We start from the raw sequence: 16,672 nt of genomic DNA, 5'->3' as shown, positions 1-16,672 counted from the left end.
ATGTGCCTGCCTGTGAGACTGAATGAGGAGTGAAAGGGTGAAGGGTGGCATTGAGGGAGGGAAGTTGAGACCTATAACAGAAAAGGTGTTGGAAAATTGTATAACAGAAACTCAACTTTGAATAACTTTGTAAATCACTATGCTTAAATTAACATAAATTAATAAAAGTTTTTAAAAGAAAATATAACTGAACTGTCACCTTTTATTCCCTGTCATATTTCCTTATCAGAACTACATGAATTAACTCAATGAAATAAGAATCATTTCATTCAGTGAAGATGTTTTTACTTCAAATTTATTAATGATTTTTATATTTTATTTATCCACATGAATATAAATAAACTGTGTGTTCCCTCTATAGTTCATGTGGCCTTTTTTAATTTTGTAAATTTATTTCATGATATTCTCTGTTCTATATTGCAAGCATGTCTTGCATGAAAAGAAACTTATTATTTCTAAGAATGGGTCTTCATTATTATTAAGTCTAAGCTCAGATGAAGCTTTCTCAAAATTAGTTTTCCTAAACATTTGTAGGGTTAATTTTGTATGCAAGTATTCAAGCCTAAATGAAGTCAAGAAATACACAAATAAACTAACTACACTCTCACCTATTGTGACAATGTTAATGAGTAAGAGAAGCAGAATGCTTCTCTCAATTACAGGCAGGGGATGGGGAAAGAGAGAAATGAAGGGCATTGGTGGTGGGAATGTTGCACTGGTGAAGGGGGGTGTTCTTTTTATGACTAAACACCAACTACAAACATGTTTGTAATAATAGTGTTTAAATAAATATATTATTTAAAAAAATAAAGAACTTATTCACATAATAGAATTAGACAGCATAAGGTTGAAATGGTGGTTAATTCTATTCTGTTACTCAATTATCTCTGAGAAAGAGAAAGAGTTTGACTTTAAAGGTTACCTCAGAGTAAACAGGGCACATTTTCTAGTTGAATTATCTCTCTTAAGGCAGCTTTTACAGAAATTCAATACAAAATTTCCAGTTACTTATCCTTGGCTTAAATTTAGTCTCATAACAAAGAAAATTGATAAATATTTAAACCTTAAAAATTAAATCAGGATGTTTTAAGGAAAGAGAAAATTTAATATATATGATGGACAGCATTTGGCAGTCTTGACAATATACTATATGAATTATCACCATTTTCTCCCCTGGGTATTATTGATAGTAAATGTTCTTTTATTTCCTCTTCTTCTAGAAATAGACTCAGGACAATTTTTCAAGGAACAGAATTTCTTCCCAACACTTTGTTCCTCTTCTCCTCGCTGTTTCTCAGACATCTCCTCTTGCTAGGCATCTAAATTCAAACTTTAAATACTAGAGTGGTAACAATATTTTATCGAGGAAAGAAAGTGATTTCATTTCCTTAAATTCTAATTGATGAAGACATTTCAAATCTCATTTGGCAAGAGAGCACAGTTAGCAAATAATAAGTTGGAGGAGGTTCTCTAGAGCATACTTGTATATGCCAACTGGAGGTTGGATTTAAATAATTAGTGGAATCACCATTTATCTGTTAGAAATGTGATATTTCTACTCTGCACATTACTGCCTCGAAGATTAAATCCAGAAAGCTTGTGTTCCAGGGACTCTAAGATCTACTTCTTAGATTGAGCCATAGGGAAAATTTACCTTCAGTAGAAAGTCAGAAGTAGTGTTGGTAAAATGGAATCATTATCTGAGGAAAAAAACACAATTAACAACCTCCTAGTGGAAAAGCAAGACTTACTAATGAGCACAAAACATTAGTCAGAACATTTTTTTCTGGTTTCACTCACAAAATGTGGCACATGTTTTTAAAAAATATATTTCCACGGTGGTTATCTCCGCCCTGTTCTAATTCGAATAGGAGCAATCAGTAATGATGGATCCTGGGGGAATTAGACACACCACAGTTTATTTCATCTAAAAGTTCTGCAGTGGGAGTAAGGAGTTATTCTTTTCTAACTAAACAGAACTTGAGACATAGGCTGTATAAGACAAGATAGAAAGAAAGGAAAATTTATTATGTCTTGCTGCACCACCTGCCTGAAATCTGATTATATGCAGAATTTTCTAAACTGAAAACACAATGATTGGCTATTAAATTAATGCCCAAAGTTGTTTCATATTACTTTTTCTTTTATTATTTTGGCACGGTGGAAACAAATATTAAGCTTTCTTCTTTGATAAGCTGATATTTTTATCATTACTTATTTGTTCCTTTATAAAAATTTACTTTTTGTTTTGTGGCCACACCCTGTGATGCTCAGGGGTTACTCCTGGCTATGCACTCAGAAATTGCTCCTGACTTGGGGGACCATATGGGACACTGAGGGATTGAACTACGGTCAGTCCTAGGCTAGCAAGGGCAAGGCAGAAACTTTACCGCTTGTGCCACAGCTCCAGTTCCTAAACAATCTATTTTATATGTTCCACTTACATTTTTACCTACATGTATTATTTAAACCCCCAATTAAAATGTACAAAGTGTAATGAAACAAAGTTAACTATTAAAACCATCCAGATGTTACCTTATTGATTTTGTATCTGTCACTAAGAACTGGAAGTTTTATAGAACTTTTCAAAAAAAAAAAAAAGATTTACTCTTTTGGCCCAGATCATTCTATTTTTGTGCCATGAATATAATTTTAGCATTCTTCTTTATGACAGCTTCTGACATGGGTCACTCAATACAAGACTCATCACCACTTCCGTGTTTGCTGACATCTTTCAGACAATTGAACTGCACAATTGTATTGATCCATAAATAAATGGCAGATTGTTTGACTGACAGATTTTGGTCATGTTAAAATTACAAAATGAACCCAACAATACTATTACTAACAGAAAGGTAAATGGAATAGATGGTAAGTTTTGCTGGAAAAAATAAAAAGGAACAGCAAGATTAAGATGTCATGTAATAATTGCATTCATAAATCTGTATGTTATGATTTGGTAAAAAGCAGATTTTTTTTTTTACTTTTAAAGGATGATATTTGTAAATTTTGGAAAATCTAATATTGAGGAGAATAAGAATCACAAAGAGGATAATTAAAAGCCTCTGGGCTATTTACTACTTTAACAGTTGATTATGAAAAAGAAGATACAATATACACTCTAAAATATCTAAATAAAGTTTGGAGAGATAGTATTAGGATACTGTTAGTAAAAAGGTGAATTCCGGGACTAGTACAGAGGTTATCCTTCCTTTTGTCTAACCTGAATTCACTCCCTGGCATCATCTGGCTTTTGGAGTATCCATGTGCATAGCCCCAAAGTAACTTGAGCCCTTCTTGGTAGTATTTGAAAAAAGGAAAAGAAAAAGAAAGAAAAAAGAAAGGAAAAAGGAAAAGAAGGAAGAACGAAGAAAGAAAGAAGAAAGGAAGGAAGAAATAAATAGAAAGATGAAACAAAGATAAAGAAGAAAGATGATAGATGACTATGATAGATGATAGATAGATTGATAGATGATAGATGATAGAAAGATAGACAGATGATAGATAGATAGATAGATGATAGATAGATAGATAGATAGATAGATAGATAGATAGATAGATAGATAGATAGATAGATAGATAGATAGATGATAGAAAAATTTCTAAGTAAAAAAATAGCATAGAAAGTAGAAAATTGTGATACATTAAGAATTAAAGTCAGGGCTGGAGAGATAGCATAGCGGTAGGGTTTTTGCCTTGCATGCAGCAGATTTACAATGGACGATGGTTCGAATCCAGCATCCCATATGGTCCCTGGGCCTTCCAGGAGCAATTTCTGAGCACAGAGCCAGGAGTAACTCAAGAGCCACATGGCGTGACCCCCCAAAAAACAAACAATAAAGTATTAAAGTGAAAGTTCACAAAAAGATTAATTGAGGGGCTAGAGAAGTAGCAGGTGGTGCTCATGCTTTAGCTCATGGAGGGTCTAACCCAATCCACACATCAAAGCTATTGCCTAGTACAGAGCCAGGAATCACCTAGAAGTTCTCTACCAGACAGAGCATAATGAACCATAAGATTCAGAGTAGAACTAAAGCACCTGACATAATAACCCAGACCCCACTCAAACTATCAATTTGTTATGTAAGAAATGGAATGTGTCTGAGGAATTTTTCTAGCTTTCTAAGTTAAAGAAGCTTGATATGTGTGAGTATGAGAGAGTGAGAGGAAGAATAGAGAAAAAGAGATTAGATTGGTGTATAATTACAAGAATTCCTAGATTTTATAGGGCACTGTCAAAATTTTCTTGGTCAAGACAAAATTTTGTATTAATTTGCATATAAACCAAAGTCATGCAAAAAAAGTAACGTTATAAAATTCAGATTTCAAGGGGCCGGAGAGATAGCATGGAGGTAAGGTGTTTGCCTTGCAGGCAGAAGGATGGCATTCAAATCCTGACATCCCCAATGGTCCCCCCTGAGCCTGCCAGGAGAGATTTCTGAGCGTAGAGCCAGGAGTAACCCCTGAGCACTACCAGGTGTGACCCCAGAAAAAACAAAACAACAAAACAAACAAACAAACAAAAACAAAAATCAGATTTGTGAATATCAGAAATTTCTATAAACAGTTCAATATCCTTATACTTATTTGACTTGGATTTTTCAGTGAAGGATCATATTTTATTCTGAACCTTCTTTAACTTAGCAGACTATGAGGTACCAAAATGCAGAATAAGTTATAACACAACCAGAGTCATTCAATCAGATCATAAAAAGAGCTGGAACTCTATGTGAAAATGAGACGTTTTTATCTATTCAAGAAGTTATTATTGTCTTTATGTTTTTCTCTTTTCAAAAAGTTATAAATCTTAGTGAAGAATTCTTACCCTGAGATTCTATTTTGTTGTTAAGGATTAATCATGACTAAAAAAGCCTAGCTGGTAAAATTTTAAGTATGATATATTCATTAACTTCTGTGTTTAAATCAAGTATCATTGTTTATCTTTGGTTTTACTTGCAAATTTAAATTTATATAATTCAACCTGGAAGTGACAAATCCATGAAATGGGAATAAATTAATTTTATATCTATTCTCACACTTTCATTTCCTTTCACATGGAAAGTATTTAAAATTTACTGTAATTTCAGTTCAGAGAATTCCCACATACTTATAAGTGTTATGCACCTTATCTTTTCTGGCACTTTTGACCCAAAACAATGTCATCTTTCTAGCTTTCAAAAAAAATAAAAAATGTGTATGCTTTATTCTACTGAGTTTATATATGTGTGTTGTTGCTGGCATTATCATTTTCTTGTCAATAGTATTCTAGCTCTATTCTTGAGTCTGTCATTTTATTCCTCTATATTTCTGTTGAAATTTGAATGGAGAAGTTTCTCAGGTATCATTCAAACATATATGTATTCTAGATATTATATTTTAATGTGATAAGAAACTGTATGCTTATAATAATATTAGCAGATTTAGAAGTTATTTATAAACTATTTACCTCAACTTCCAAGCAATCATAAAAAAGATTATGTGAGGGACGAGAATGGTAGTATAGCCCGTAGGTCATTTGCCTTATATAAGATTGACCAAAGTTGAATCCCAGGTACTCCAGATGGTACCAAAAACTCACCATAAAGATTATCTTAAATAACATGGAACTATCTCAAGAACTTGGAACTAATAGTTTATTCACTGATTCATATCTAGACATACTTTCTCCTTGTCATTACATTTTAAAATTTCATCTGAATTCTAATTTCATCAACTTAAAACTAACATTTTAATGTTCATCATTTGGAGTTTGTATGTTGTAGTCTCTTTGCTTCTTCAGTAGAGACCACATTTCCTCCACAGCAATGGCCAAGAAACTCCAATCCATGGGTTAATTCATCATTGCTCACAAAATATGTCTTTGATCTTATGTGTATATGCATAGTACACATATTCACAGTATTTATGAACCAGATGCCAGAGTATCAATCACAACTGCAGAATCAGTCAGGTCTCCATAAGAGAAAGTTGTCATACCCAGGCTTTTAGGGTCAAGCAAACTTGAGGGATTCTATTAGAAAAAGCACATGATGTTTGAATTCAAAGTCGAGCCTGGAGAGATAGCACAGTGGCGTTTGCCTTGCAAGCAGCTGATCCAGGACCAAAGGTGGTTGGTTCGAATCCTGGTGTCCCATATGGTCCCCCATGCCTGCCAGGAGCTATTTCTGAGCAGACAGTTAGGAGTAACCCCTGAGCAACGCTGGGTGTGGCCCAACCCCCCCCCCCAAAATTTAATTCAAAGTTAAAGTACCATCTCTTTCAATCTAGTAAACAAACTCAATACAGTAAGTTGACAACACTCAACAAATAACAGTACTTTATTGTAAATTGCACCATTAATTACCAAAGGAGTCAGTAGTTATTTATTTTAATTATAATACCCTGTTTATTAAAATAAAAACTAATTTAACTTTGTTTCATTGAAAATCCTTAATATCTAACTTATAACATTATAACAAATATAATCTTAACATTATAACAAATAAGACATGTCTGAGAAAATTTTTAAAAGCCTTTTGGTGTTTAAAATAAAAAGCTTTATGCAAAGAATCTGTGGCCTTTGAATAATTAACAGTATTTTTTTAAAGTCTATTCTAGGTTCCAGGTGATTATTTTTATATATACTCCCTGAACTTTTTAAATAATCAAAAATGTCAGTTATGGTAAAAAAAGAAATGACTCGAAAAGTTCTCAGACAAGTAACATACATTGGGGCTGGAAAGATAGCACAGCAGTAGGGCATTTGCCTTGTACGTTCGGACCCAGTACAAACCTAGTTTGAATTCCCGGCATTCCATATAGTCTTCCGAGCTAGGAATGATTTCTGAGCTCAAAGCCAGGAGTAACCCCTGAGAACAGGTTGGCGTGGCCCCAAAAACAAACAAACAAAAAACCCAAAAGAACAAAAACAGGGGCCGGAGAGATAGCATGGAGGTACTAAGCGTTTACCTTGCATGCAGAAGGTCTGTGGTTCAAATCCCGGCATCCCATATGGTTCCCTGAGCCTGCCAGGAGCGATTTCTGAGCATAGAGTCAGGAGTAACCCCTGAGCACTGCCAGGTGTGACCCAAAAACCAAAACAAAACAAAAAACAAAGACAAACAAAAAGAACAAAAACAAACAAGAAAAAGAACATACCTTGGGGCTGGAGCAGCGGAACAAGCTACAAGCTGTAAGGCTTCTGCCTTGCAAGAGGTAGCCTAGGATGGATTGAACTTCGATCGCCTAAGGTACAATTTGGTCCCCCAAGCCAGGAGTGATTCTGAGTGCATAGCCAGGAGTAACCCCGGAGCGTCAACGAGTGTTGAAATACACCTTAAGCAAACAAACAAAAAACAGGAGTAATGAAAATGTCAAACTATAGTGTCTTATAAAATTTACTCCATAATTTCCATGACAGTTGACTTCCTAGAGCAACAATAACCTACCTTTGACTTACATACAGTAATCAGTAAACATAACAGAATCTTATTTCAAGATTGTAGACATATTGATCTTACTATGTTGAAGAACTTTCATTGCTCAGTACTTAAAACTCCACTAAATTCAGTAGTGATGTCAATGCCAAATGCTACTGTTTTAATTCACCCATCTGCAATCCTTTGTACTTCATTGGATTCTTTCCAAATTTTGCATTACAAATGTCATTCATACAAAATCAGAGCAGTGATATTTTAGGATGATAGTGCTCAGTTCTTTTATTTTCTGACTTTTTATAACTTGAGACACTGATATTTACATTGGTGTTTACAATAGGCTATCAAACATCAATGTTTGCATGCCCAAACATGCAATGACCAATCCTATGACCTTATTCCTCACCTAGATACCCTCTAACAGTAGAGTCAAGTTTTTGCTTTTTGCTTAAATAGTAAGTAAAGAAGTTAAATTAGATTTACAAAGTTGTTGTAAAAAAATTACCACAAACATGGTGAATTAATATAACAGGAATTTATTTTCGTAGATGACTGTAGGCAACCATCAAGGTTGGCGTTATCAGCCAGCTTCCTAGAATTGCAGGTGGGTATGTTTCTTGCTTCTTCCAGCTTTAGGTGACTATTAGTCTTACTTAATTCATGGTTTGTGAATACTTGGCCTTCACCCTTATATAATCTTTGCTTTCTGTGTGTGTGGAGAATATTGGCATTAACTTAAGATGATCACTTCATCGAAGAAAAATATTAAAGTATTTCATCTGGAAAGACTTTCTCCAAGTCATTTTACATGCATTAATTCTAGAAATCAGGAAGTAGGCGTGCTTTTTGCATCATGTGATCCACTTGGTACAGAAAGTAATGAAACATGTTTTTGGAGTTATACATCTTAGATGCACATATGAAAAAATAATAGTCTTAAAGCTTTAAAAAATTCTGGGTTTTTTTTGCCTCAATGTTGAGGAATGCTGTGATATCTTCACTCAGAATTCAGTGTCAGATTGCTTAATGTTATTTGAACACTACATTGTGAATTTTTCCCATATTTTAAGCAGGAATATTAATCTCAGGACTTCAAAATTAAATCAATAAAGCTTATACATTTTGAGTTATTATATGTTTTAGTGGTAATATTTTAGCTTTTTGTTTGTTTTGGAGACACACCCAGCAGCACTCAGAGGTTACTCCTGGCTCTGCACTCAGAAATAACTCCTGGCAGGCTCAGGAGACCATATAGGATGCCGGGAATCAAACCCGGGTCTGTCCCTGGTTGGCTGTGTGCAAGACAAAAGCCCTACCACTGTGCTATTTCTATGGCCCCCAGTAATATTTTAGTTTTTTAAAATCCTTCTGAAGTGATTTGAGAAATAATATAAAATACTTTGACCAAGGTCCCACCAAGAGTGATCCCTAAGCTCAAAGCTAGGAGTAGAATCTAAACACAGTAGGGTGTGGTTCAAAAACCAGTAAATAAATATATCTGTGTGTATTTATCCTGTTTAATTTTATTTCTAAATATATTTTAATGTTTCTGAAATAATTATAACTTTCTTAAAAAGTGAATTGTACCTATATATTTATACACTTTAAAATTGTAGCAAAATTTGAAACAATTAGAAAAATATATTTAACCCAGAATATATTTACATGTACAATTTAGAAAATTATGTTCTGTCCATATTGTTTTCAATAAAACTTTTAGTAAATATTTGCCAAAGTTTAATTTCATTAACAACATAAATGAGAAAAATACAACAATTATAACTTTAGTTTTATAGTTTAAGAAAAATAAGTGGTAGGGTCATATAAAATTGAAAATTTATTAATAATAATTAAATACTAATACATTTGAGGAATGGATAATTTTTTTGTTTGTTTCTTTGGTATTTGGGCCGATATTTGATGGTTCTCTGGGATCACTCCTGCTGGTTCTAGTGTAGTAGTAGTGGTAGTGGTTCATAAGTAGTCACGAATCAAGTCAGGAATCAAGCCGTTTTGTTTTGTTTTGTTTTGTTTTGTTTTGTGCCACATCCTCAGGATATTTTATGCTCAGAAGTTACTCCTGGCTATATGCTCAGAAATCGCTTCTGGCTTGGGGGAACCAGATGGGACACCAGAGGATCCAACCATGGTCCGTCTTAGGCTAGCCCTTGCAAGGCAGATGCCTTACTTATAGCGCCACCTTTCTGGCTCCAGAATCAAGCCTTGATTGGTTGAGGTCAGGTGCCTTAACCACTAGAGTATTTTTCCATCCATAAAATTAGATATTTTAAATTTAAATTAATTGCGGATATTATTTTTTCAAGTCAAGACAGAAAGTGTTTACCAAGTAACTAAAGGAAGATTTTATTGTATATTTAAGTATAAAGCAGATTATAAAATACAAATGATACATTTTTAGACAAATACCTTAGTCAGTCAGGAAGATAATTTAGACTTTATTTTTCAAGAAATATATACATAATAATCCTATTATAAGAACTTTTTTCATTTATTTTTAATTTATATTTCAAAAATCATAATTTTGTTAAAAATTAAGCAATGTTCATGAAGCTTTGGAGGGCCCTTCACAGTGAATTTCAGTACACTGCCTCAATGCCGGAGTCCAAGAATGTATTGCTACTCAGACTCATGCTTGCTGGAAAGTTTAGGGCCTCTAGCACTACTCCTATTGATACCTGGAGGACCAAGTAGAACCAGGGACTGAAATCAGATCAGTTGCATGTGCCTTAACCCTGTGCTATTTCTCTGGTACCTGTTATTTATTTCTAATAATAAATAACTTAGTTTTTATTCATAGAAGGTATAAAAATTATACATAGATGTCATAAGACTTGATCAGTATATTCAATACTGCATTATCAACAATAATTTTATTCATTTTATCTTATCAAATAATGTTCAAGATGGTAGGTCCCTTCAGAGATTACTGGACTACTGAACTAGTAGTTAAATCCAAGAACCTAAGGATCTGATGCTCCAGTTCTCAAGGATCAGAACTCCAGTTCTGCACTTCAGAAATTAGTTGGACCACCTGGATGGTATTAGGTACCTCCATGGTCACCCTTAGGTGCTTGTAGCAATAAGAGTGTTGGAAGTGAGCCTAGGTTGAGAATATTAAAGGCTTGTACTCTACCTGCTATACTGTCTTTTGGACCCTCAAGTAGTTTTTTTTCACTTCGTGAACCACATCTAGTTGTGCTCCAGATTTATTTCTTCCCTATGCTCAGGGACACATCTGGGAAGACTTGGGGGCCCATGTGCAATGCCACAAAGGAACCTGTGTTAGCTACTTGCAAGGCATAGCCCTTATCTGTCCTCCACTTATGGATTTATCTTTTGGTTTGGAGCCACACCCAGCAACACTCAGGAGTTACTCCTGGTTCTATGCTCAGAAATTACTCCTTGTAGTTACCTTATGGGATGCTTGGGGATCAAACTATGATGGGCCAAGTTCAAGGCAAATGTCCTACCAGTTCTGCTATTGTTCTGGCTCCCCATACTGCTTTATAAACATTCATATCAAGGATAAAGAACTAACACATATTCATGAAATTCAAAATAAAATAAAGTTAAATGAACTAAAGGCAACATTCACTCCCTGATAAATGGTTAAAATTTATATTAAATATAAGTTGTTCAACAAGTACATTATGTTGACATTTAAATGAAAGCAGAAAAAAAATGTCCCTACTTTTTTTTTTTTGTGACTGAAGTTCATTACACAGAATTATTTACGATACATAGTGACAATGAATGAAGGACAGTCCCACAACCAATGCTATCCTCCCTCTACTCTTGCTCCCAGCATGTCTCCCACATCTCCTTCCTTTACCCCCCAGAATCCTAGTGCAAATGGTCTCTGCCTTACAGCTTGTTATAGGTTGGGTATATATTCTGTTTGATGTTCCAGTCTGGTCTTTTTTTTTTTTATTTACACTACATGTTCATATGACTGGTCCTGGTATCATTCTTTTTCCCCCTCAATTTATGAGGCTGAATGATTCAAATTATGCTATTCTGTTGGAGGTAAAAAGGTTAAGGAAAAGAGGAGAAAAAAATTGGTATCAACTACTAAAAAAATAAATAAATCACCGAATAATATCCACAAAAGTGAAAAAGAAAGAAAAAAGTGGAAGAAAAAGGAGAAGGAAAATAATATCAAGAAAAAACAAACAAAAAATAAAACAAAACACCAGAAAAAGTGCTGCAGTGGCAGGGTTTGTGTTATCCCACCTTTTTTTCTTTTTGTATAGGCACAGCAAGTATTGGGGAAGGAAGGAAATTCCCGTGGCCTAAGAGACTCAGGGTTTCTCCACTCTTGAAGCATATTGTCATGGGAACAACCACTGGCTCCATACCTTCTCATTGCCATTGCCATATCCAAAGGTTTTTTTCTTTTTTTGTGGTGTCAGGAATTTTTCTTCTCTGTTGTGGATGAGAAAATAAGGCCACTATAGCAAGCAATCTTGGTATTTGCGCAGGTCCTAGGACAGGGCCTAGGATAGAGTCTTTAAGGTTCTAAGGTACTGTTCCACCATTGTTGGTGTGTTCAGTTTTCTGTATCATGTACTTCATGTTTTCGCTCGTTCCCTAAGCTGAAGTCTAGAAAATTATGGTTCCAATGGTTCTACTCAGTCTCTGATGTCAGAATTGAGCCTCTGTACTAAGAAGTCTTGATTTTTGTAAAAGACCTGGGCTATAGCCTAGGGTAGGGTTTTCCTTAATAGTCTCAAGGTATGTTCTGTTCAGTCACAGTTGTCAAAGTCAGTCTTCTGTAGTTAGTGCTCTTATTTTTCATAGTTCAAAGGACGATACATCTTCTGATTTCCACTTAGTGTTAGGTTATTTGATAGGACTTCCTGGTCTTAGGTCAAGTTCGCAGTTCCTCGCTGTCCTCGTTGTCATATTAACACTGGCACAAGTATATCTCCCAATGCAGCTTAGTTCCTGGTGTTGTTGCATGGATTTGTTTCAGTTCTAAGTCTGGGATCTGGGATTTGAGAATGAACTAACACTGTCCAATCTCGTGGAGACTGAGTTGTATCCACATGACATATGTCCAGGATGGGAGGCACCCTTGTATAAATAAAGTGTTAGTTCTTATCCTAGAAGATAAGATCTGTGTCTGAGTCTATGATTTCCCCTTATTTACTGTGCCTATACAAAAATGTATGGTGTTCTTTTGTATTGCTGGTGCTATTCCAGGTAAGGGTGACAGGCTAGGCTACACGTACAGTATCTGTGGTGTGGTCTGAGCTTTTATTCCAGGCAAGACATTTTCTTGGTTTTTGACCAAGCAGCACCAAAACTGGTGAGGGTAGAGAAAATATGTATATATAAAAAATAGAATATATAGATAAAATTGAGATATATAAAAAGGAAATTGAGAAAAAATAGGTAAAAAGATATTTGAAAAAAGAAAGTGATTGGGAAGGCTATCTGTATGTTTAGGAATACATATCTTAAGATACATTATTATAAAAGTATTAAGCTAACCTAGGCAATATAGACCTCCCAATTAGGTCTTCTGAGATATTCTTGTGGGGAGCGAAAGCCAAGGTAATTTTTTGTATCACAGACTTTGGTCTAGAGTTTAAGATATGATTTGTGGCATTTCAGAGTCCTATAGTGTCCTTGAGCTGGGGGTTTTGCTGTAGCTGAATCCGGTATCATGCAACCGTCCACGATTTGAAGGGGGTGAGAGGGGTCACAAGCTTGACTCAGGAGGCTTATTGGTTGTGGTTTCTTGCTGAGACACAAGATGAGGGATCAAGAGTGTGTTGTTCATTGAGAAGCTGGATGGTGGTCTGTTGGGAAGGAGGTCAGTCTTGGTGCATAACTAGTTAAAAACTGACGGTAAACAGGGTTAAATAAGGGGGAGATAACAAATCCAGGTTGGGATATGGGGGGTAGAAAGGTCTCTGGGTATGGAAAGGCAATATAGAAGAAGGGCTCTATACATTGTATAGATAAAATGTTTAAGGCTAAGGCTAGGTAGTCAGAGAGGACAACTGTATAGAAAGTAACGTTTACTTAGACACTGATTTTAGAGATCTATTTGAGTGCTATCCTCCATACATAGGATATTCCATTTCCTTACCTACAAATATTCAAGAATTAGAATATTTTTGGACTATGTTAAAAAAGGGTATATGTTGCGCGAGCGCATCTGCACCAGCGCGATTTAGAAAAAGGTTGAGATAAATCTGCTTTGGCTAGCTGTCTGGGGGTTCTTTGGCTAGCTGTCCAGCCCAGTGCCCACCACATACCAGTGCAAGGGACCAACTCCTGGCATATGGCTTCTCCAGACCCAGCTCTGCCTCTGTAGCTTGGGAATGAATGGATAGGGGCGGAGTTTTGCTCCACCCCATCCCATCCCCCAAGGCCCAGGTTACCAGATCAGGCCTGAAGATCCTCTGGCGTGGGGGGAATCTGGGTTCCAGGGTCCCTAATTTTAATTAACAAAGTTAAGAATAGATAATAGAACAATTGAGTGTAAATTTGTTCTACAACTGGGTTAGCTTCAGAAAGAAACAGAACAGAGAGCCAACTGTAACCAATAATAGGGAAGCACATATGACTCTGAAAAAGAGAAAAGCAGAGAAATATTCAATACCCCACCTCCACACCAAATCCGTTCAGTGCCATCTCCTAGGATTTATGAAGAATGTTCTATGGTGTTCTGATACTGCAGATATATTTCAAATTTTAAGTCACACTTAATGGTTTGCTCAGTTTGAAAGTTCAATGTAACATAAAAGCAATCATAGACCATGTGTCGGTAAATGAACACTGCAGTATTCTGATACAGCTTTATGATGAGCCTTGACATTAAAAATTATGTAATTGCTACACATCCTAAAACATTGTCCTTTTGACTTTTTATTTGGCCAACATGAAATAATATATATATATAAAAGACTGGTGAAGACCTATGAATTGGATAAGCAGGACAAAGTTTATTAGTTCCTGAAACTACTCTCTTTCTATCCACATTTAGTTAAAATAAATGTCCAAAAAAAAAAAAAAAACACATATCATTATCTTGAGTCATAAAGGCAGATTGAGAAAGAAAGGAATGTTTGTCATACCTTTATGTTTGTCATACTTAATATATTTGTTGTATCTTCTTATTGCTGAGATAGCAAACTGTCCAGAATTTCAGTGTCACTATAACTACAAAGTTTATTTCTCATTTATGTCACACATCAGCTGCTATTCTGCAGGACATGCCCTCTGCTCAGAAGCCCTGTCAGAAAGAGCTACACTTACCTTGATTTTTTTTTTTACTGAGCAAGAATAAAAACATGCAGTGAATGTCACTTAAAGTTTCAGCTTAGAGAGAGCAAGTCATTTAACCAGCCAAAGGAGGAAAAGAAAGGTTTAGGGAAGCTCTTCAAATCACATGGAGACAGAAATGGACATGAAATTGGATAGAAGCAAGGACTGTGGATCTCTAGAAATATACACATCTTTCACACTAGACACAGTAGATAAGTTAAAAAAAAAAAGAATCCAAACCAAATGTAATATACAGTTATAGATGTGTTTTCTAAAATTTAGAAAGCTACTGAGTAAAACATAATATGCTAAATTTTAATTTGAAGTTGAAAAGAAAGTGAACCCGGAAAGTGTAATAAGATAAATTGTAGCTTTATTAGTTATGGAAATTTCTAAAATGGACTAACTAATATGGACTTAGTAATAACTAATGGAATAAATGATTAAATTTATATTATTTGTAAGGGTACATTATATGGGTTATTTTTACTCTGCTTTTGAAATCAATAAGTAATGCAATTTAAAGTGAGAAAAATCAAGGTTATTTTCTACTTTCACATGGTCTAGCAAAATATTAACTATATTATCAATTTTACTCTTACATTTTCTACAAATTAAAATTTTCTTCCTACCAAAATAATTTACATTGTTCCAGAAATTAAAACAACTTAAATTCTACTAGAAGTAAAAGACATCTACCAATTTATCTCAATAGATGGGTCTGTGATGTCTTATCTTACATTTTTGCCCTAAAATAGTTTGTAATTTCCGGGGTCGGAGAGATAGCATGGAGGTAAGGTGTTTGCCTTTCATGCAGAAGGTCATCGGTTCAAATGCCGGCATCCATATGGTCCCCCGTGCCTGCCAGGAGTAATTTCTGAGCATGGAACCAGGAGTAACCCCTGAGCACTGCCGGGTGTGACCCAAAAAACACCAAAAAAAAAAAAAATAGTTTGTAATTTCCAAGAATTAGAAGCAGAAACAAAGGTTTAATATAAGGTTCTGTTTTGTGATTAGTATGGAGGACTTTACTGCTTTTAATTTGTATTCTGTATCCACTATGCCATTTATTTTAACGGGCCACACTGAGAACTTAAATGGACTTTTCCATATTACCTTGAAATATGTGTAAATAAAGTAGTGATGTCCTACCAATGCTACGTAAGCATTTTTTTTCTAATAGACAATTTAAATTAATGATAAAATATTGAAGCTTATTACCAACTATACTGTCTTCTGCATATTTAAAAATGCAATGTCTTCTATAATTACTTTTGAAGTAGGGTATTCTTTAAAGTTCTTTGAGAAAACTGATTATTCCAGAAGGAAGAATAAATCTGCTCTTCAAGATGTTGGAAGAAATTATTTCTTGTATGATTAACTCTGGAGATGATAGTTTATGATACTATGTTCCATACAACATTAATTTTAACATTGATGCCTTGGAAATAGAAGACTATTCTCTCCCCTTCACTTTCACTCCTTCCCCTTCTTCCCCTCCCCTTACTTTGCTCTCTCCTCTCTTTCTCCTCTTCTCACCTGCCCTTATACTGCCTATTTGTCCTATGGTATTAACAATTTATTTCCTTTTAGAAAACAGGTCTCTCTGTTTCCTCATACAATTGAAGAAATCAAAGTCCATTCTTAAGATGAACATTTTCCTTAATCTGCTCATCTACAAGTTATTTTAATAAACTCAATGCACAAGTTGACCCAGGATTGATGGTAGTTTGAAGCCCGGCATCACATATGGTGTCTGCCATGCCTGCCAGGAGCAATTTTTGAGCTCAGAGCCAGGAGTAACTCCTGTGTGCCACCGATGTGACCCAAAAATAAAAATAAAAAAAAAATCTCAATGCCTTATTATCCTATGTGCAGCTGGGATCTAATCAAATTTGCATTTGTTTTTATTCTCTCCATATACTCGAACACACAATGGTAATTGGAATATTAAA

The 16,672-nt window shown here is 35.0% G+C and overlaps 1 long non-coding RNA gene across 1 annotated transcript in view; it reads left to right on the top strand.

Annotated features, from left to right (window-relative positions):
- LOC126001467 (uncharacterized) overlaps positions 1-12,798 on the top strand; it is a 201,787-nt gene extending 188,989 nt beyond the window's left edge. Inside the window, exon 2 of the long non-coding RNA XR_007492875.1 lies at positions 12,673-12,798. This is a non-coding gene — a long non-coding RNA (uncharacterized LOC126001467). The remainder of the gene's footprint in view (positions 1-12,672) is intronic.
- Positions 12,799-16,672: the final 3,874 nt, after the last annotated feature.

The sequence above is a fragment of the Suncus etruscus genome, chromosome 2, assembly GCF_024139225.1.
Source record: "Suncus etruscus isolate mSunEtr1 chromosome 2, mSunEtr1.pri.cur, whole genome shotgun sequence".
NCBI classification, from domain to species: domain Eukaryota; kingdom Metazoa; phylum Chordata; class Mammalia; order Eulipotyphla; family Soricidae; genus Suncus; species Suncus etruscus.
The sequence above is the reverse complement of the archived record's forward strand: the minus strand, read 5'-3'. Positions and strand labels throughout refer to the sequence as shown.